The sequence below is a fragment of the Electrophorus electricus genome, chromosome 13, assembly GCF_041902795.1.
Source record: "Electrophorus electricus isolate QZ-2024a chromosome 13, ASM4190279v1, whole genome shotgun sequence".
In the NCBI taxonomy this organism is placed as follows: Eukaryota; Metazoa; Chordata; class Actinopteri; order Gymnotiformes; family Gymnotidae; genus Electrophorus; species Electrophorus electricus.
Genome location: NC_137509.1, coordinates 23121391 through 23141222, shown reverse-complemented (window position 1 = coordinate 23141222; position 19832 = coordinate 23121391). Strand labels below are relative to the sequence as shown.

The 19832-nt window shown below is 36.5% G+C and overlaps 1 non-coding gene and 19 pseudogenes across 1 annotated transcript; all 20 read right to left on the bottom strand.

Annotated features, from left to right (window-relative positions):
• Nucleotides 1–100: 100 nt before the first annotated feature.
• LOC145643878 (5S ribosomal RNA) lies at nt 101–219 on the bottom strand (annotated as a pseudogene).
• A 792-nt stretch (nt 220–1011) lies between these two features.
• On the bottom strand, nt 1012–1130 carry LOC145643877 (5S ribosomal RNA; annotated as a pseudogene).
• Nucleotides 1131–1922: 792 nt separating this feature from the next.
• On the bottom strand, nt 1923–2041 carry LOC145644105 (5S ribosomal RNA; annotated as a pseudogene).
• Nucleotides 2042–3053: 1012 nt separating this feature from the next.
• Nucleotides 3054–3172, bottom strand: LOC145644850 (5S ribosomal RNA; annotated as a pseudogene).
• Nucleotides 3173–3963: 791 nt separating this feature from the next.
• LOC145643876 (5S ribosomal RNA) lies at nt 3964–4082 on the bottom strand (annotated as a pseudogene).
• A 790-nt stretch (nt 4083–4872) lies between these two features.
• LOC145648802 (5S ribosomal RNA) lies at nt 4873–4991 on the bottom strand (annotated as a pseudogene).
• Nucleotides 4992–5782: 791 nt separating this feature from the next.
• On the bottom strand, nt 5783–5901 carry LOC145648801 (5S ribosomal RNA; annotated as a pseudogene).
• A 790-nt stretch (nt 5902–6691) lies between these two features.
• LOC145647277 (5S ribosomal RNA) lies at nt 6692–6810 on the bottom strand (annotated as a pseudogene).
• A 790-nt stretch (nt 6811–7600) lies between these two features.
• On the bottom strand, nt 7601–7719 carry LOC145648996 (5S ribosomal RNA; annotated as a pseudogene).
• Nucleotides 7720–8509: 790 nt separating this feature from the next.
• LOC145647965 (5S ribosomal RNA) lies at nt 8510–8628 on the bottom strand (annotated as a pseudogene).
• A 790-nt stretch (nt 8629–9418) lies between these two features.
• Nucleotides 9419–9537, bottom strand: LOC145643817 (5S ribosomal RNA; annotated as a pseudogene).
• Nucleotides 9538–10765: 1228 nt separating this feature from the next.
• On the bottom strand, nt 10766–10884 carry LOC145647964 (5S ribosomal RNA; annotated as a pseudogene).
• Nucleotides 10885–11674: 790 nt separating this feature from the next.
• On the bottom strand, nt 11675–11793 carry LOC145643816 (5S ribosomal RNA; annotated as a pseudogene).
• Nucleotides 11794–13021: 1228 nt separating this feature from the next.
• On the bottom strand, nt 13022–13140 carry LOC145647963 (5S ribosomal RNA; annotated as a pseudogene).
• Nucleotides 13141–13930: 790 nt separating this feature from the next.
• On the bottom strand, nt 13931–14049 carry LOC145643815 (5S ribosomal RNA; annotated as a pseudogene).
• Nucleotides 14050–15277: 1228 nt separating this feature from the next.
• On the bottom strand, nt 15278–15396 carry LOC145644089 (5S ribosomal RNA; annotated as a pseudogene).
• Nucleotides 15397–16176: 780 nt separating this feature from the next.
• On the bottom strand, nt 16177–16295 carry LOC145648464 (5S ribosomal RNA; annotated as a pseudogene).
• A 790-nt stretch (nt 16296–17085) lies between these two features.
• LOC145648462 (5S ribosomal RNA) lies at nt 17086–17204 on the bottom strand (annotated as a pseudogene).
• Nucleotides 17205–18432: 1228 nt separating this feature from the next.
• LOC145647644 (5S ribosomal RNA) lies at nt 18433–18551 on the bottom strand (annotated as a pseudogene).
• A 790-nt stretch (nt 18552–19341) lies between these two features.
• On the bottom strand, nt 19342–19460 carry LOC145643824 (5S ribosomal RNA). The gene has a single exon (XR_014116084.1). It is a non-coding gene; the product is annotated as a 5S ribosomal RNA (ribosomal RNA).
• Nucleotides 19461–19832: the final 372 nt, after the last annotated feature.

Below are 19832 nucleotides of genomic sequence, written 5' to 3'. Positions count from 1 at the left end.
ATCTGCTATTCCCAGGTGCTAACAGATAGTTTTTTTATTAATCACTGCACTTCACATTTGAGCATGTCAGCTTGAAAGTAAATTAAAGTGATGCAAGAAAAGCTTACAGCACCTGGTATTCCTAGGTAGGGTCCCACCTCAGTACTATCCAGGCCCAAAGTTGTTCAGCTTCCAAGGTCAGATGAGATTGGGGGTTCTCAAGCTGGTGTGGCCGTAAGCCTTAAACACTTACTCAAATTGCCTAATCATAGCAAATATGATCAAAGACCAATCTGACAAGTTTTTTTATTAATCCCTGCACTTGACATTCTAGAATGTTATCTTGAAAGTAAATTAAATGATGCAATAAAAGCTTACAACATCTGGTATACGGAGGCACTAACAGACAGTTTTTTTATTAATCACTGCACTTCACATTCAAGCATGTCAGTTGGAGAGTAAATGAAAGTAATGCAATAAAAACTTACAGCATCTGCTATTCCCAGGTGCTAACAGATAGTTTGATTTAATTATTCACTGCACTTCAAATTTGAACATGATAGCTTGAAAATAAATTAAAGGGATGCAATAAAATCTTACAGCACCTGCTATTCCCTGGTACTAAAAGATTTCTATTTAATCTGTACACTTCACATACAAGCATGTCAGTTGCAGATTAAATTAAAGTGATGCAACAAAAACTTACAGCATCTGCTATTCCCAGGTGCTAACAGATAGTTTTTTTTTATTAATCACTGCACTTCACATTTGAGCATGTCAGCTTGAAAGTAAATTAAAGTGATGCAAGAGAAGCTTACAGCATCTCGCAGTCCAAGGTGCTAACAGATAGTTTTTTGATGAATCACTGCACTTCACATTCAGGCATGTGAGTTGGAGAGTAAATGAAAGTGATGCAAAAAAAACTTACAGCATCTGCTATTCCCAGGTGCTAACAGATAGTTTTTTTTATTAATCACTGCACTTCACATTTGAGCATGTCAGCTTGAAAGTAAATTAAAGTGATGCAAGAAAAGCTTACAGCACCTGGTATTCCTAGGTAGGGTCCCACCTCAGTACTATCCAGGCCCAAAGTTGTTCAGCTTCCAAGGTCAGATGAGATTGGGGGTTCTCAAGCTGGTGTGGCCGTAAGCCTTAAACACTTACTCAAATTGCCTAATCATAGCAAATATGATCAAAGACCAATCTGACAAGTTTTTTTATTAATCCCTGCACTTGACATTCTAGAATGTTATCTTGAAAGTAAATTAAATGATGCAATAAAAGCTTACAACATCTGGTATACGGAGGCACTAACAGACAGTTTTTTGATGAATCACTGCACTTCACATTCAAGCATGTCAGTTGGAGAGTAAATTAAAGTGATGCAATAAAAACTTACAGCATCTGCTATTCCCAGGTGCTAGCAGATAGTTTGATTTAATTATTCACTGCACTTCAATAATGAACATGATAGCTTGAAAATAAATTAAAGGGATGCAATAAAATTTTACAGCACCTGCTATTCCCTGGTACTAAAATATTTCTATTTAATCTGTACACTTCACATACAAGCTTGTCAGTTGCAGATTAAAGTAAAGTGATGCAACAAAAACTTACAGCATCTGCTATTCCCAGGTGCTAACAGACAGTTTTTTTTAATTAATCACTGCACTTCACATTTGAGCATGTCAGCTTGAAAGTAAATTAAAGTGATGCAAGAGAAGCTTACAGCATCTCGCAGTCCAAGGTGCTAACAGATAGTTTTTTGATGAATCACTGCACTTCACATTCAGGCATGTGAGTTGGAGAGTAAATGAAAGTGATGCAAAAAAAACTTACAGCATCTGCTATTCCCAGGTGCTAACAGATAGTTTTTTTTATTAATCACTGCACTTCACATTTGAGCATGTCAGCTTGAAAGTAAATTAAAGTGATGCAAGAAAAGCTTACAGCACCTGGTATTCCTAGATAGGGTCCCACCTCAGTACTATCCAGGCCCAAACCTGTTTCGCTTCCAAGGTCAGATGAGACTGGTCGTTCTCAAGCTGGTGTGGCCGTAAGCCTTAAACACTTACTCTAATTGCCTAATCATAGCAAATATGATCAAAGACCAATCTGACAATTTTTTTTATTAATCCCTGCACTTGACATTCTAGAATGTTATCTTGAAAGTAAATTAAATGATGCAATAAAAGCTTACAACATCTGGTATACGGAGGCACTAACAGACAGTTTTTTTATTAATCACTGCACTTCACATTCAAGCATGTCAGTTGGAGAGTAAATTAAAGTAATGCAATAAAAACTTACAGCATCTGCTATTCCCAGGTGCTAACAGATAGTTTGATTTAATTATTCACTGCACTTCAAATTTGAACTTGATAGCTTGAAAAAATAAAGGGATGCAATAAAATCTTACAGCACCTGCTATTCCCTGGTACTAAAAGATTTCTATTTAATCTGTACACTTCACATACAAGCATGTCAGTTGCAGATTAAATTAAAGTGATGCAACAAAAATTTACAGCATCTGCTATTCCCAGGTGCTAACAGATAGTTTTTTTTAATTAATCACTACACTTCACATCCTAGCATGTCATCTTAAAAGTAAATTAAAGTGATGCAAGAGAAGCTTACAGCATCTCGTAGTCCAAGCTGCTAACAGATAGTTTTTTGATGAATCACTGCACTTCACATTCAGGCATGTGAGTTGGAGAGTAAATGAAAGTGATGCAAAAAAAACTTACAGCATCTGCTATTCCCAGGTGCTAACAGATAGTTTTTTTTAATTAATCACTGCACTTCACATCCTAGCATGTCATCTTAAAAGTAAATTAAAGTGATGCAAGAGAAGCTTACAGCATCTCGTAGTCCAAGGTGCTAACAGATAGTTTTTTGATGAATCACTGCACTTCACATTCAGGCATGTGAGTTGGAGAGTAAATGAAAGTGATGCAAAAAAAACTTACAGCATCTGCTATTCCCATGTGCTAACAGATAGTTTTTTTTTATTAATCACTGCACTTCACATTTGAGCATGTCAGCTTGAAAGTAAATTAAAGTGATGCAAGAAAAGCTTACAGCACCTGGTATTCCTAGGTAGGGTCCCACCTCAGTACTATCCAGGCCCAAAGTTGTTCAGCTTCCAAGGTCAGATAAGATTGGGGGTTCTCAAGCTGGTGTGGCCGTAAGCCTTAAACACTTACTCAAATTGCCTAATCATAGCAAATATGATCAAAGACCAATCTGACAATTTTTTTTATTAATCCCTGCACTTGACATTCTAGAATGTTATCTTGAAAGTAAATTAAATGATGCAATAAAAGCTTACAACATCTGGTATACGGAGGCACTAAAAGACAGTTTTTTTATTAATCACTGCACTTCACATTCAAGCATGTCAGTTGGAGAGTAAATTAAAGTGATGCAATAAAAACTTACAGCATCTGCTATTCCCAGGTGCTAACAGATAGTTTGATTTAATTATTCACTGCACTTCAAATTTGAACATGATAGCTTGAAAATAAATTAAAGGGATGCAATAAAATCTTACAGCACCTGCTATTCCCTGGTACTAAAAGATTTCTATTTAATCTGTACACTTCACATACAAGCATGTCAGTTGCAGATTAAATTAAAGTGATGCAACAAAAACTTACAGCATCTGCTATTCCCAGGTGCTAACAGATAGTTTTTTTTTATTAATCACTGCACTTCACATTTGAGCATGTCAGCTTGAAAGTAAATTAAAGTGATGCAAGAGAAGCTTACAGCATCTCGCAGTCCAAGGTGCTAACAGATAGTTTTTTGATGAATCACTGCACTTCACATTCAGGCATGTGAGTTGGAGAGTAAATGAAAGTGATGCAAAAAAAACTTACAGCATCTGCTATTCCCAGGTGCTAACAGATAGTTTTTTTATTAATCACTGCACTTCACATTTGAGCATGTCAGCTTGAAAGTAAATTAAAGTGATGCAAGAAAAGCTTACAGCACCTGGTATTCCTAGGTAGGGTCCCACCTCAGTACTATCCAGGCCCAAAGTTGTTCAGCTTCCAAGGTCAGATGAGATTGGGGGTTCTCAAGCTGGTGTGGCCGTAAGCCTTAAACACTTACTCAAATTGCCTAATCATAGCAAATATGATCAAAGACCAATCTGACAAGTTTTTTTATTAATCCCTGCACTTGACATTCTAGAATGTTATCTTGAAAGTAAATTAAATGATGCAATAAAAGCTTACAACATCTGGTATACGGAGGCACTAACAGACAGTTTTTTGATGAATCACTGCACTTCACATTCAAGCATGTCAGTTGGAGAGTAAATTAAAGTGATGCAATAAAAACTTACAGCATCTGCTATTCCCAGGTGCTAGCAGATAGTTTGAGTTAATTATTCACTGCACTTCAAATTTGAACATGATAGCTTGAACATAAATTAAAGGGATGCAATACAATCTTACAGCACCTGCTATTCCCTGGTACTAAAATATTTCTATTTAATCTGTACACTTCACATACAAGCTTGTCAGTTGCAGATTAAAGTAAAGTGATGCAACAAAAACTTACAGCATCTGCTATTCCCAGGTGCTAACAGATAGTTTTTTTAATTAATCACTGCATTTCACATCCTAGCATGTCATCTTGACAGTAAATTAAAGTGATTCAAGAGAAGCTTACAGCATCTCGTAGTCCAAGGTGCTAACAGATAGTTTTTGATGAATCACTGCACTTCACATTCAGGCATGTGAGTTGGAGAGTAAATGAAAGTGATGCAAAAAAAACTTACAGCATCTGCTATTCCCAGGTGCTAACAGATAGTTTTTTATATTAATCACTGCACTTCACATTTGAGCATGTCAGCTTGAAAGTAAATTAAAGTGATGCAAGAAAAGCTTACAGCACCTGGTATTCCTAGGTAGGGTCCCACCTCAGTACTATCCAGGCCCAAACTTGCTTAGCTTCCAAGGTCAGATGAGACTGGGCGTTCTCAAGCTGGTGTGGCCGCAAGCCTTAAACACTTACTCAAATTGCCTAATCATAGCAAATATGATCAAAGACCAATCTGACAATTTTTTTTATTAATCCCTGCACTTGACATTCTAGAATGTTATCTTGAATGTAAATTAAATGATGCAATAAAAGCTTACAACATCTGGTATACGGAGGCACTAACAGACAGTTTTTTGATGAATCACTGCACTTCACATTCAGGCATGTGAGTTGGAGAGTAAATGAAAGTGATGGAAAAAAAACGTACAGCATCTGCTATTCCCAGGTGCTAACCGATAGTTTGAGTTAATTATTCACTGCACTTCAAATTTGAACATGATAGCTTGAACATAAATTAAAGGGATGCAATACAATCTTACAGCACCTGCTATTCCCTGGTACTAAAATATTTCTATTTGATCTGTACACTTCACATACAAGCTTGTCAGTTGCAGATTAAAGTAAAGTGATGCAACAAAAACTTACAGCATCTGCTATTCCCAGGTGCTAACAGACAGTTTTTTTTAATTAATCACTGCACTTCACATCCTAGCATGTCATCTTAAAAGTAAATTAAAGTGATGCAAGAGAACCTTACAGCATCTCGTATTCCAAGCTGCTAACAGATAGTTTTTGATGAATCACTGCACTTCACATTCAGGCATGTGAGTTGGAGAGTAAATGAAAGTGATGCAAAAAAAACTTACAGCATCTGCTATTCCCAGGTGCTAACAGATAGTTTTTTATATTAATCACTGCACTTCACATTTGAGCATGTCAGCTTGAAAGTAAATTAAAGTGATGCAAGAAAAGCTTACAGCACCTGGTATTCCTAGGTAGGGTCCCACCTCAGTACTATCCAGGCCCAAACTTGCTTAGCTTCCAAGGTCAGATGAGACTGGGCGTTCTCAAGCTGGTGTGGCCGCAAGCCTTAAACACTTACTCAAATTGCCTAATCATAGCAAATATGATCAAAGACCAATCTGACAATTTTTTTTATTAATCCCTGCACTTGACATTCTAGAATGTTATCTTGAATGTAAATTAAATGATGCAATAAAAGCTTACAACATCTGGTATACGGAGGCACTAACAGACAGTTTTTTGATGAATCACTGCACTTCACATTCAGGCATGTGAGTTGGAGAGTAAATGAAAGTGATGGAAAAAAAACGTACAGCATCTGCTATTCCCAGGTGCTAACCGATAGTTTGAGTTAATTATTCACTGCACTTCAAATTTGAACATGATAGCTTGAACATAAATTAAAGGGATGCAATACAATCTTACAGCACCTGCTATTCCCTGGTACTAAAATATTTCTATTTGATCTGTACACTTCACATACAAGCTTGTCAGTTGCAGATTAAAGTAAAGTGATGCAACAAAAACTTACAGCATCTGCTATTCCCAGGTGCTAATAGATAGTTTTTTTAATTAATCACTGCATTTCACATCCTAGCATGTCATCTTGACAGTAAATTAAAGTGATTCAAGAGAAGCTTACAGCATCTCGTAGTCCAAGGTGCTAATAGATAGTTTTTGATGAATCACTGCACTTCACATTCAGGCATGTGAGTTGGAGAGTAAATGAAAGTGATGCAAAAAAAACTTACAGCATCTGCTATTCCCAGGTGCTAACAGATAGTTTTTTTTATTAATCACTGCACTTCACATTTGAGCATGTCAGCTTGAAAGTAAATTAAAGTGATGCAATAAAAGCTTACAGCACCTGGTATTCCTAGGTAGGGTCCCACTTCAGTACTATTCAGGCCCAAACTTGCTTAGCTTCCAAGGTCAGATGAGATTGGGCGTTTTCAAGCTGGTGTGGCCATAAGCCTTAAACACTTACTCAAATTTCCTAATCATAGCAAATATGATCAAAGACCAATCTGACAATTTTTTTTATTAATCCCTGCACTTGACATTCTAGAATGGTATCTTGAATGTAAATTAAATGATGCAATAAAAGCTTACAACATCTGGTGTACGGAGGCACAAACAGACAGTTTTATGATGAATCACTGCACTTCACATTCAGGCATGTGAGTTGGAGAGTAAATGAAAGTGATGCAAAAAAAACGTACAGCATCTGCTATTCCCAGGTGCTAACCGATAGTTTGAGTTAATTATTCACTGCACTTCAAATTTGAACATGATAGCTTGAACATAAATTAAAGGGATGCAATACAATCTTACAGCACCTGCTATTCCCTGGTACTAAAATATTTCTATTTAATCTGTACACTTCACATACAAGCTTGTCAGTTGCAGATTAAAGTAAAGTGATGCAACAAAAACTTACAGCATCTGCTATTCCCAGGTGCTAACAGATAGTTTTTTTAATTAATCACTGCATTTCACATCCTAGCATGTCATCTTGACAGTAAATTAAAGTGATTCAAGAGAAGCTTACAGCATCTCGTAGTCCAAGGTGCTAACAGATAGTTTTTGATGAATCACTGCACTTCACATTCAGGCATGTGAGTTGGAGAGTAAATGAAAGTGATGCAAAAAAAACTTACAGCATCTGCTATTCCCAGGTGCTAACAGATAGTTTTTTATATTAATCACTGCACTTCACATTTGAGCATGTCAGCTTGAAAGTAAATTAAAGTGATGCAAGAAAAGCTTACAGCACCTGGTATTCCTAGGTAGGGTCCCACCTCAGTACTATCCAGGCCCAAACTTGCTTAGCTTCCAAGGTCAGATGAGATTGGACGTTCTCAAACTGGTGTGGCCGTAAGCCTTAAACACTTACTCAAATTGCCTAATCATAGCAAATATGATCAAAGACCATTCTGACAATTTTTTTTATTAATCCCTGCACTTGACATTCTAGAATGTTATCTTGAATGTAAATTAAATGATGCAATAAAAGCTTACAACATCTGGTATACGGAGGCACTAACAGACAGTTTTTTGATGAATCACTGCACTTCACATTCAGGCATGTGAGTTGGAGAGTAAATGAAAGTGATGCAAAAAAAACGTACAGCATCTGCTATTCCCAGGTGCTAACCGATAGTTTGAGTTAATTATTCACTGCACTTCAAATTTGAACATGATAGCTTGAACATAAATTAAAGGGATGCAATACAATCTTACAGCACCTGCTATTCCCTGGTACTAAAATATTTCTATTTAATCTGTACACTTCACATACAAGCTTGTCAGTTGCAGATTAAAGTAAAGTGATGCAACAAAAACTTACAGCATCTGCTATTCCCAGGTGCTAACAGATAGTTTTTTTAATTAATCACTGCATTTCACATCCTAGCATGTCATCTTGACAGTAAATTAAAGTGATTCAAGAGAAGCTTACAGCATCTCGTAGTCCAAGGTGCTAACAGATAGTTTTTGATGAATCACTGCACTTCACATTCAGGCATGTGAGTTGGAGAGTAAATGAAAGTGATGCAAAAAAAACTTACAGCATCTGCTATTCCCAGGTGCTAACAGATAGTTTTTTATATTAATCACTGCACTTCACATTTGAGCATGTCAGCTTGAAAGTAAATTAAAGTGATGCAAGAAAAGCTTACAGCACCTGGTATTCCTAGGTAGGGTCCCACCTCAGTACTATCCAGGCCCAAACTTGCTTAGCTTCCAAGGTCAGATGAGACTGGGCGTTCTCAAGTTGGTGTGGCCGCAAGCCTTAAACGCTTACTCAAATTGCCTAATCATAGCAAATATGATCAAAGACCAATCTGACAATTTTTTTTATTAATCCCTGCACTTGACATTCTAGAATGTTATCTTGAATGTAAATTAAATGATGCAATAAAAGCTTACAACATCTGGTATACGGAGGCACTAACAGACAGTTTTTTGATGAATCACTGCACTTCACATTCAGGCATGTGAGTTGGAGAGTAAATGAAAGTGATGGAAAAAAAACGTACAGCATCTGCTATTCCCAGGTGCTAACCGATAGTTTGAGTTAATTATTCACTGCACTTCAAATTTGAACATGATAGCTTGAACATAAATTAAAGGGATGCAATACAATCTTACAGCACCTGCTATTCCCTGGTACTAAAATATTTCTATTTAATCTGTACACTTCACATACAAGCTTGTCAGTTGCAGATTAAAGTAAAGTGATGCAACAAAAACTTACAGCATCTGCTATTCCCAGGTGCTAATAAATAGTTTTTTTAATTAATCACTGCATTTCACATCCTAGCATGTCATCTTGACAGTAAATTAAAGTGATTCAAGAGAAGCTTACAGCATCTCGTAGTCCAAGGTGCTAATAGATAGTTTTTGATGAATCACTGCACTTCACATTCAGGCATGTGAGTTGGAGAGTAAATGAAAGTGATGCAAAAAAAACTTACAGCATCTGCTATTCCCAGGTGCTAACAGATAGTTTTTTTTATTAATCACTGCACTTCACATTTGAGCATGTCAGCTTGAAAGTAAATTAAAGTGATGCAATAAAAGCTTACAGCACCTGGTATTCCTAGGTAGGGTCCCACTTCATTACTATTCAGGCCCAAACTTGCTTAGCTTCCAAGATCAGATGAGATTTGGCGTTCTCAAGCTGGTGTGGCCATAAGCCTTAAACACTTACTCAAATTTCCTAATCATAGCAAATATGATCAAAGACCAATCTGACAATTTTTTTTATTAATCCCTGCACTTGACATTCTAGAATGGTATCTTGAATGTAAATTAAATGATGCAATAAAAGCTTACAACATCTGGTATACGGAGGCACAAACAGACAGTTTTATGATGAATCACTGCACTTCACATTCAGGCATGTGAGTTGGAGAGTAAATGAAAGTGATGCAAAAAAAACGTACAGCATCTGCTATTCCCAGGTGCTAACCGATAGTTTGAGTTAATTATTCACTGCACTTCAAATTTGAACATGATAGCTTGAACATAAATTAAAGGGATGCAATACAATCTTACAGCACCTGCTATTCCCTGGTACTAAAATATTTCTATTTAATCTGTACACTTCACATACAAGCTTGTCAGTTGCAGATTAAAGTAAAGTGATGCAACAAAAACTTACAGCATCTGCTATTCCCAGGTGCTAACAGATAGTTTTTTTAATTAATCACTGCATTTCACATCCTAGCATGTCATCTTGACAGTAAATTAAAGTGATTCAAGAGAAGCTTACAGCATCTCGTAGTCCAAGGTGCTAACAGATAGTTTTTGATGAATCACTGCACTTCACATTCAGGCATGTGAGTTGGAGAGTAAATGAAAGTGATGCAAAAAAAACGTACAGCATCTGCTATTCCCAGGTGCTAACCGATAGTTTGAGTTAATTATTCACTGCACTTCAAATTTGAACATGATAGCTTGAACATAAATTAAAGGGATGCAATACAATCTTACAGCACCTGCTATTCCCTGGTACTAAAATATTTCTATTTAATCTGTACACTTCACATACAAGCTTGTCAGTTGCAGATTAAAGTAAAGTGATGCAACAAAAACTTACAGCATCTGCTATTCCCAGGTGCTAACAGATAGTTTTTTTAATTAATCACTGCATTTCACATCCTAGCATGTCATCTTGACAGTAAATTAAAGTGATTCAAGAGAAGCTTACAGCATCTCGTAGTCCAAGGTGCTAACAGATAGTTTTTGATGAATCACTGCACTTCACATTCAGGCATGTGAGTTGGAGAGTAAATGAAAGTGATGCAAAAAAAACTTACAGCATCTGCTATTCCCAGGTGCTAACAGATAGTTTTTTATATTAATCACTGCACTTCACATTTGAGCATGTCAGCTTGAAAGTAAATTAAAGTGATGCAAGAAAAGCTTACAGCACCTGGTATTCCTAGGTAGGGTCCCACCTCAGTACTATCCAGGCCCAAACTTGCTTAGCTTCCAAGGTCAGATGAGACTGGGCGTTCTCAAGTTGGTGTGGCCGCAAGCCTTAAACGCTTACTCAAATTGCCTAATCATAGCAAATATGATCAAAGACCAATCTGACAATTTTTTTTATTAATCCCTGCACTTGACATTCTAGAATGTTATCTTGAATGTAAATTAAATGATGCAATAAAAGCTTACAACATCTGGTATACGGAGGCACTAACAGACAGTTTTTTGATGAATCACTGCACTTCACATTCAGGCATGTGAGTTGGAGAGTAAATGAAAGTGATGGAAAAAAAACGTACAGCATCTGCTATTCCCAGGTGCTAACCGATAGTTTGAGTTAATTATTCACTGCACTTCAAATTTGAACATGATAGCTTGAACATAAATTAAAGGGATGCAATACAATCTTACAGCACCTGCTATTCCCTGGTACTAAAATATTTCTATTTAATCTGTACACTTCACATACAAGCTTGTCAGTTGCAGATTAAAGTAAAGTGATGCAACAAAAACTTACAGCATCTGCTATTCCCAGGTGCTAATAAATAGTTTTTTTAATTAATCACTGCATTTCACATCCTAGCATGTCATCTTGACAGTAAATTAAAGTGATTCAAGAGAAGCTTACAGCATCTCGTAGTCCAAGGTGCTAATAGATAGTTTTTGATGAATCACTGCACTTCACATTCAGGCATGTGAGTTGGAGAGTAAATGAAAGTGATGCAAAAAAAACTTACAGCATCTGCTATTCCCAGGTGCTAACAGATAGTTTTTTTTATTAATCACTGCACTTCACATTTGAGCATGTCAGCTTGAAAGTAAATTAAAGTGATGCAATAAAAGCTTACAGCACCTGGTATTCCTAGGTAGGGTCCCACTTCATTACTATTCAGGCCCAAACTTGCTTAGCTTCCAAGATCAGATGAGATTTGGCGTTCTCAAGCTGGTGTGGCCATAAGCCTTAAACACTTACTCAAATTTCCTAATCATAGCAAATATGATCAAAGACCAATCTGACAATTTTTTTTATTAATCCCTGCACTTGACATTCTAGAATGGTATCTTGAATGTAAATTAAATGATGCAATAAAAGCTTACAACATCTGGTATACGGAGGCACAAACAGACAGTTTTATGATGAATCACTGCACTTCACATTCAGGCATGTGAGTTGGAGAGTAAATGAAAGTGATGCAAAAAAAACGTACAGCATCTGCTATTCCCAGGTGCTAACCGATAGTTTGAGTTAATTATTCACTGCACTTCAAATTTGAACATGATAGCTTGAACATAAATTAAAGGGATGCAATACAATCTTACAGCACCTGCTATTCCCTGGTACTAAAATATTTCTATTTAATCTGTACACTTCACATACAAGCTTGTCAGTTGCAGATTAAAGTAAAGTGATGCAACAAAAACTTACAGCATCTGCTATTCCCAGGTGCTAATAGATAGTTTTTTTAATTAATCACTGCATTTCACATCCTAGCATGTCATCTTGACAGTAAATTAAAGTGATTCAAGAGAAGCTTACAGCATCTCGTAGTCCAAGGTGCTAATGGATAGTTTTTGATGAATCACTGCACTTCACATTCAGGCATGTGAGTTGGAGAGTAAATGAAAGTGATGGAAAAAAAACGTACAGCATCTGCTATTCCCAGGTGCTAACCGATAGTTTGAGTTAATTATTCACTGCACTTCAAATTTGAACATGATAGCTTGAACATAAATTAAAGGGATGCAATACAATCTTACAGCACCTGCTATTCCCTGGTACTAAAATATTTCTATTTAATCTGTACACTTCACATACAAGCTTGTCAGTTGCAGATTAAAGTAAAGTGATGCAACAAAAACTTACAGCATCTGCTATTCCCAGGTGCTAACAGATAGTTTTTTTAATTAATCACTGCATTTCACATCCTAGCATGTCATCTTGACAGTAAATTAAAGTGATTCAAGAGAAGCTTACAGCATCTCGTAGTCCAAGGTGCTAACAGATAGTTTTTGATGAATCACTGCACTTCACATTCAGGCATGTGAGTTGGAGAGTAAATGAAAGTGATGCAAAAAAAACTTACAGCATCTGCTATTCCCAGGTGCTAACAGATAGTTTTTTATATTAATCACTGCACTTCACATTTGAGCATGTCAGCTTGAAAGTAAATTAAAGTGATGCAAGAAAAGCTTACAGCACCTGGTATTCCTAGGTAGGGTCCCACCTCAGTACTATCCAGGCCCAAACTTGCTTAGCTTCCAAGGTCAGATGAGACTGGGCGTTCTCAAGTTGGTGTGGCCGCAAGCCTTAAACGCTTACTCAAATTGCCTAATCATAGCAAATATGATCAAAGACCAATCTGACAATTTTTTTTATTAATCCCTGCACTTGACATTCTAGAATGTTATCTTGAATGTAAATTAAATGATGCAATAAAAGCTTACAACATCTGGTATACGGAGGCACTAACAGACAGTTTTTTGATGAATCACTGCACTTCACATTCAGGCATGTGAGTTGGAGAGTAAATGAAAGTGATGGAAAAAAAACGTACAGCATCTGCTATTCCCAGGTGCTAACCGATAGTTTGAGTTAATTATTCACTGCACTTCAAATTTGAACATGATAGCTTGAACATAAATTAAAGGGATGCAATACAATCTTACAGCACCTGCTATTCCCTGGTACTAAAATATTTCTATTTAATCTGTACACTTCACATACAAGCTTGTCAGTTGCAGATTAAAGTAAAGTGATGCAACAAAAACTTACAGCATCTGCTATTCCCAGGTGCTAATAAATAGTTTTTTTAATTAATCACTGCATTTCACATCCTAGCATGTCATCTTGACAGTAAATTAAAGTGATTCAAGAGAAGCTTACAGCATCTCGTAGTCCAAGGTGCTAATAGATAGTTTTTGATGAATCACTGCACTTCACATTCAGGCATGTGAGTTGGAGAGTAAATGAAAGTGATGCAAAAAAAACTTACAGCATCTGCTATTCCCAGGTGCTAACAGATAGTTTTTTTTATTAATCACTGCACTTCACATTTGAGCATGTCAGCTTGAAAGTAAATTAAAGTGATGCAATAAAAGCTTACAGCACCTGGTATTCCTAGGTAGGGTCCCACTTCATTACTATTCAGGCCCAAACTTGCTTAGCTTCCAAGATCAGATGAGATTTGGCGTTCTCAAGCTGGTGTGGCCATAAGCCTTAAACACTTACTCAAATTTCCTAATCATAGCAAATATGATCAAAGACCAATCTGACAATTTTTTTTATTAATCCCTGCACTTGACATTCTAGAATGTTATCTTGAATGTAATTTAAATGATGCAATAAAAGCTTACAACATCTGCTATACGGAGGCACTAACAGACAGTTTTTTGATGAATCACTGCACTTCACATTCAGGCATGTGAGTTGGAGAGTAAATGAAAGTGATGCAAAAAAAACGTACAGCATCTGCTATTCCCAGGTGCTAACAGATAGTTTGAGTTAATTATTCACTGCACTTCAAATTTGAACATGATAGCTTGAACATAAATTAAAGGGATGCAATACAATCTTAGAGCACCTGCTATTCCCTGGTACTAAAATATTTCTATTTAATCTGTACACTTCACATAAAAGCTTGTCAGTTGCAGATTAAAGTAAAGTGATGCAACAAAAACTTACAGCATCTGCTATTCCCAGGTGCTAACAGATAGTTTTTTTAATTAATCACTGCATTTCACATCCTAGCATGTCATCTTGACAGTAAATTAAAGTGATTCAAGAGAAGCTTACAGCATCTCGTAGTCCAAGGTGCTAACAGATAGTTTTTGATGAATCACTGCACTTCACATTCAGGCATGTGAGTTGGAGAGTAAATGAAAGTGATGCAAAAAAAACTTACAGCATCTGCTATTCCCAGGTGCTAACAGATAGTTTGAGTTAATTATTCACTGCACTTCAAATTTGAACATGATAGCTTGAACATAAATTAAAGGGATGCAATACAATCTTACAGCACCTGCTATTCCCTGGTACTAAAATATTTCTATTTAATCTGTACACTTCACATACAAGCTTGTCAGTTGCAGATTAAAGTAAAGTGATGCAACAAAAACTTACAGCATCTGCTATTCCCAGGTGCTAATAGATAGTTTTTTTAATTAATCACTGCATTTCACATCCTAGCATGTCATCTTGACAGTAAATTAAAGTGATTCAAGAGAAGCTTACAGCATCTCGTAGTCCAAGGTGCTAATAGATAGTTTTTGATGAATCACTGCACTTCACATTCAGGCATGTGAGTTGGAGAGTAAATGAAAGTGATGCAAAAAAAACTTACAGCATCTGCTATTCCCAGGTGCTAACAGATAGTTTTTTTTATTAATCACTGCACTTCACATTTGAGCATGTCAGCTTGAAAGTAAATTAAAGTGATGCAATAAAAGCTTACAGCACCTGGTATTCCTAGGTAGGGTCCCACTTCATTACTATTCAGGCCCAAACTTGCTTAGCTTCCAAGGTCAGATGAGATTTGGCGTTCTCAAGCTGGTGTGGCCATAAGCCTTAAACACTTACTCAAATTTCCTAATCATAGCAAATATGATCAAAGACCAATCTGACAATTTTTTTTATTAATCCCTGCACTTGACATTCTAGAATGGTATCTTGAATGTAAATTAAATGATGCAATAAAAGCTTACAACATCTGGTATACGGAGGCACAAACAGACAGTTTTATGATGAATCACTGCACTTCACATTCAGGCATGTGAGTTGGAGAGTAAATGAAAGTGATGCAAAAAAAACGTACAGCATCTGCTATTCCCAGGTGTTTGAGTTAATTATTCACTGCACTTCAAATTTGAACATGATAGCTTGAACATAAATTAAAGGGATGCAATACAATCTTACAGCACCTGCTATTCCCTGGTACTAAAATATTTCTATTTAATCTGTACACTTCACATACAAGCTTGTCAGTTGCAGATTAAAGTAAAGTGATGCAACAAAAACTTACAGCATCTGCTATTCCCAGGTGCTAACAGATAGTTTTTTTAATTAATCACTGCATTTCACATCCTAGCATGTCATCTTGACAGTAAATTAAAGTGATTCAAGAGAAGCTTACAGCATCTCGTAGTCCAAGGTGCTAACAGATAGTTTTTGATGAATCACTGCACTTCACATTCAGGCATGTGAGTTGGAGAGTAAATGAAAGTGATGCAAAAAAAACTTACAGCATCTGCTATTCCCAGGTGCTAACAGATAGTTTTTTTTTATTAATCACTGCACTTCACATTTGAGCATGTCAGCTTGAAAGTAAATTAAAGTGATGCAATAAAAGCTTACAGCACCTGGTATTCCTAGGTAGGGTCCCACTTCAGTACTATTCAGGCCCAAACTTGCTTAGCTTCCAAGGTCAGATGAGATTGGGCGTTCTCAAGCTGGTGTGGCCATAAGCCTTAAACACTTACTCAAATTTCCTAATCATAGCAAATATGATCAAAGACCAATCTGACAATATTTTTTATTAATCCCTGCACTTGACATTCTAGAATGGTATCTTGAATGTAAATTAAATGATGCAATAAAAGCTTACAACATCTGGTATACGGAGGCACTAACAGACAGTTTTTTGATGAATCACTGCACTTCACATTCAGGCATGTGAGTTGGAGAGTAAATGAAAGTGATGCAAAAAAAACGTACAGCATCTGCTATTCCCAGGTGCTAACCGATAGTTTGAGTTAATTATTCACTGCACTTCAAATTTGAACATGATAGCTTGAACATAAATTAAAGGGATGCAATACAATCTTACAGCACCTGCTATTCCCTGGTACTAAAATATTTCTATTTAATCTGTACACTTCACATACAAGCTTGTCAGTTGCAGATTAAAGTAAAGTGATGCAACAAAAACTTACAGCATCTGCTATTCCCAGGTGCTAATAGATAGTTTTTTTAATTAATCACTGCATTTCACATCCTAGCATGTCATCTTGACAGTAAATTAAAGTGATTCAAGAGAAGCTTACAGCATCTCGTAGTCCAAGGTGCTAATAGATAGTTTTTGATGAATCACTGCACTTCACATTCAGGCATGTGAGTTGGAGAGTAAATGAAAGTGATGCAAAAAAAACTTACAGCATCTGCTATTCCCAGGTGCTAACAGATAGTTTTTTTTATTAATCACTGCACTTCACATTTGAGCATGTCAGCTTGAAAGTAAATTAAAGTGATGCAATAAAAGCTTACAGCACCTGGTATTCCTAGGTAGGGTCCCACTTCAGTACTATTCAGGCCCAAACTTGCTTAGCTTCCAAGGTCAGATGAGATTGGGCGTTCTCAAGCTGGTGTGGCCATAAGCCTTAAACACTTACTCAAATTTCCTAATCATAGCAAATATGATCAAAGACCAATCTGACAATTTTTTTTATTAATCCCTGCACTTGACATTCTAGAATGGTATCTTGAATGTAAATTAAATGATGCAATAAAAGCTTACAACATCTGGTATACGGAGGCACAAACAGACAGTTTTATGATGAATCACTGCACTTCACATTCAGGCATGTGAGTTGGAGAGTAAATGAAAGTGATGCAAAAAAAATGTACAGCATCTGCTATTCCCAGGTGCTAACCGATAGTTTGAGTTAATTATTCACTGCACTTCAAATTTGAACATGATAGCTTGAACATAAATTAAAGGGATGCAATACAATCTTACAGCACCTGCTATTCCCTGGTACTAAAATATTTCTATTTAATCTGTACACTTCACATACAAGCTTGTCAGTTGCAGATTAAAGTAAAGTGATGCAACAAAAACTTACAGCATCTGCTATTCCCAGGTGCTAACAGATAGTTTTTTTAATTAATCACTGCATTTCACATCCTAGCATGTCATCTTGACAGTAAATTAAAGTGATTCAAGAGAAGCTTACAGCATCTCGTAGTCCAAGGTGCTAACAGATAGTTTTTGATGAATCACTGCACTTCACATTCAGGCATGTGAGTTGGAGAGTAAATGAAAGTGATGCAAAAAAAACTTACAGCATCTGCTATTCCCAGGTGCTAACAGATAGTTTGAGTTAATTATTCACTGCACTTCAAATTTGAACATGATAGCTTGAACATAAATTAAAGGGATGCAATACAATCTTACAGCACCTGCTATTCCCTGGTACTAAAATATTTCTATTTAATCTGTACACTTCACATACAAGCTTGTCAGTTGCAGATTAAAGTAAAGTGATGCAACAAAAACTTACAGCATCTGCTATTCCCAGGTGCTAATAGATAGTTTTTTTAATTAATCACTGCATTTCACATCCTAGCATGTCATCTTGACAGTAAATTAAAGTGATTCAAGAGAAGCTTACAGCATCTCGTAGTCCAAGGTGCTAATAGATAGTTTTTGATGAATCACTGCACTTCACATTCAGGCATGTGAGTTGGAGAGTAAATGAAAGTGATGCAAAAAAAACTTACAGCATCTGCTATTCCCAGGTGCTAACAGATAGTTTTTTTTATTAATCACTGCACTTCACATTTGAGCATGTCAGCTTGAAAGTAAATTAAAGTGATGCAATAAAAGCTTACAGCACCTGGTATTCCTAGGTAGGGTCCCACCTCAGTACTATCCAGGCCCAAACTTGCTTAGCTTCCAAGGTCAGATGAGATTGGGCGTTCTCAAGCCGGTCTGGCCATAAGCCTTAAACACTTACTCAAATTTCCTAATCATAGTAAATATGATCAAAGACCAATCTGACAATTTTTTTTATTAATCCCTGCACTTGACATTCTAGAATGTTATCTTGAATGTAAATTAAATGATGCAATAAAAGCTTACAACATCTGGTATATGGAGGCACTAACAGACAGTTTTTTGATGAATCACTGCACTTCACATTCAGGCATGTGAGTTGGAGAGTAAATGAAAGTGATGCAAAAAAAACGTACAGCATCTGCTATTCCCAGGTGCTAACCGATAGTTTGAGTTAATTATTCACTGCACTTCAAATTTGAACATGATAGCTTGAACATAAATTAAAGGGATGCAATACAATCTTACAGCACCTGCTATTCCCTGGTACTAAAATATTTCTATTTAATCTGTACACTTCACATACAAGCTTGTCAGTTGCAGATTAAAGTAAAGTGATGCAACAAAAACTTACAGCATCTGCTATTCCCAGGTGCTAACAGATAGTTTTTTTAATTAATCACTGCATTTCACATCCTAGCATGTCATCTTGACAGTAAATTAAAGTGATTCAAGAGAAGCTTACAGCATCTCGTAGTCCAAGGTGCTAACAGATAGTTTTTGATGAATCACTGCACTTCACATTCAGGCATGTGAGTTGGAGAGTAAATGAAAGTGATGCAAAAAAAACTTACAGCATCTGCTATTCCCAGGTGCTAACAGATAGTTTTTTTAATTAATCACTGCACTTCACATTTGAGCATGTCAGCTTGAAAGTAAATTAAAGTGATGCAATAAAAGCTTACAGCACCTGGTATTCCTAGGTAGGGTCCCACCTCAGTACTATCCAGGCCCAAACTTGCTTAGCTTCCAAGGTCAGATGAGATTGGGCGTTCTCAAGCCGGTGTGGCCGTAAGCCTTAAACACTTACTCAAATTTCCTAATCATAGTAAATATGATCAAAGACCAATCTGACAATTTTTTTTATTAATCCCTGCACTTGACATTCTAGAATGTTATCTTGAATGTAAATTAAATGATGCAATAAAAGCTTACAACATCTGGTATATGGAGGCACTAACAGACAGTTTTTTGATGAATCACTGCACTTCACATTCAGGCATGTGAGTTGGAGAGTAAATGAAAGTGATGCAAAAAAAACGTACAGCATCTGCTATTCCCAGGTGCTAACCGATATTTTGAGTTAATTATTCACTGCACTTCAAATTTGAACATGATAGCTTGAACATAAATTAAAGGGATGCAATACAATCTTACAGCACCTGCTAT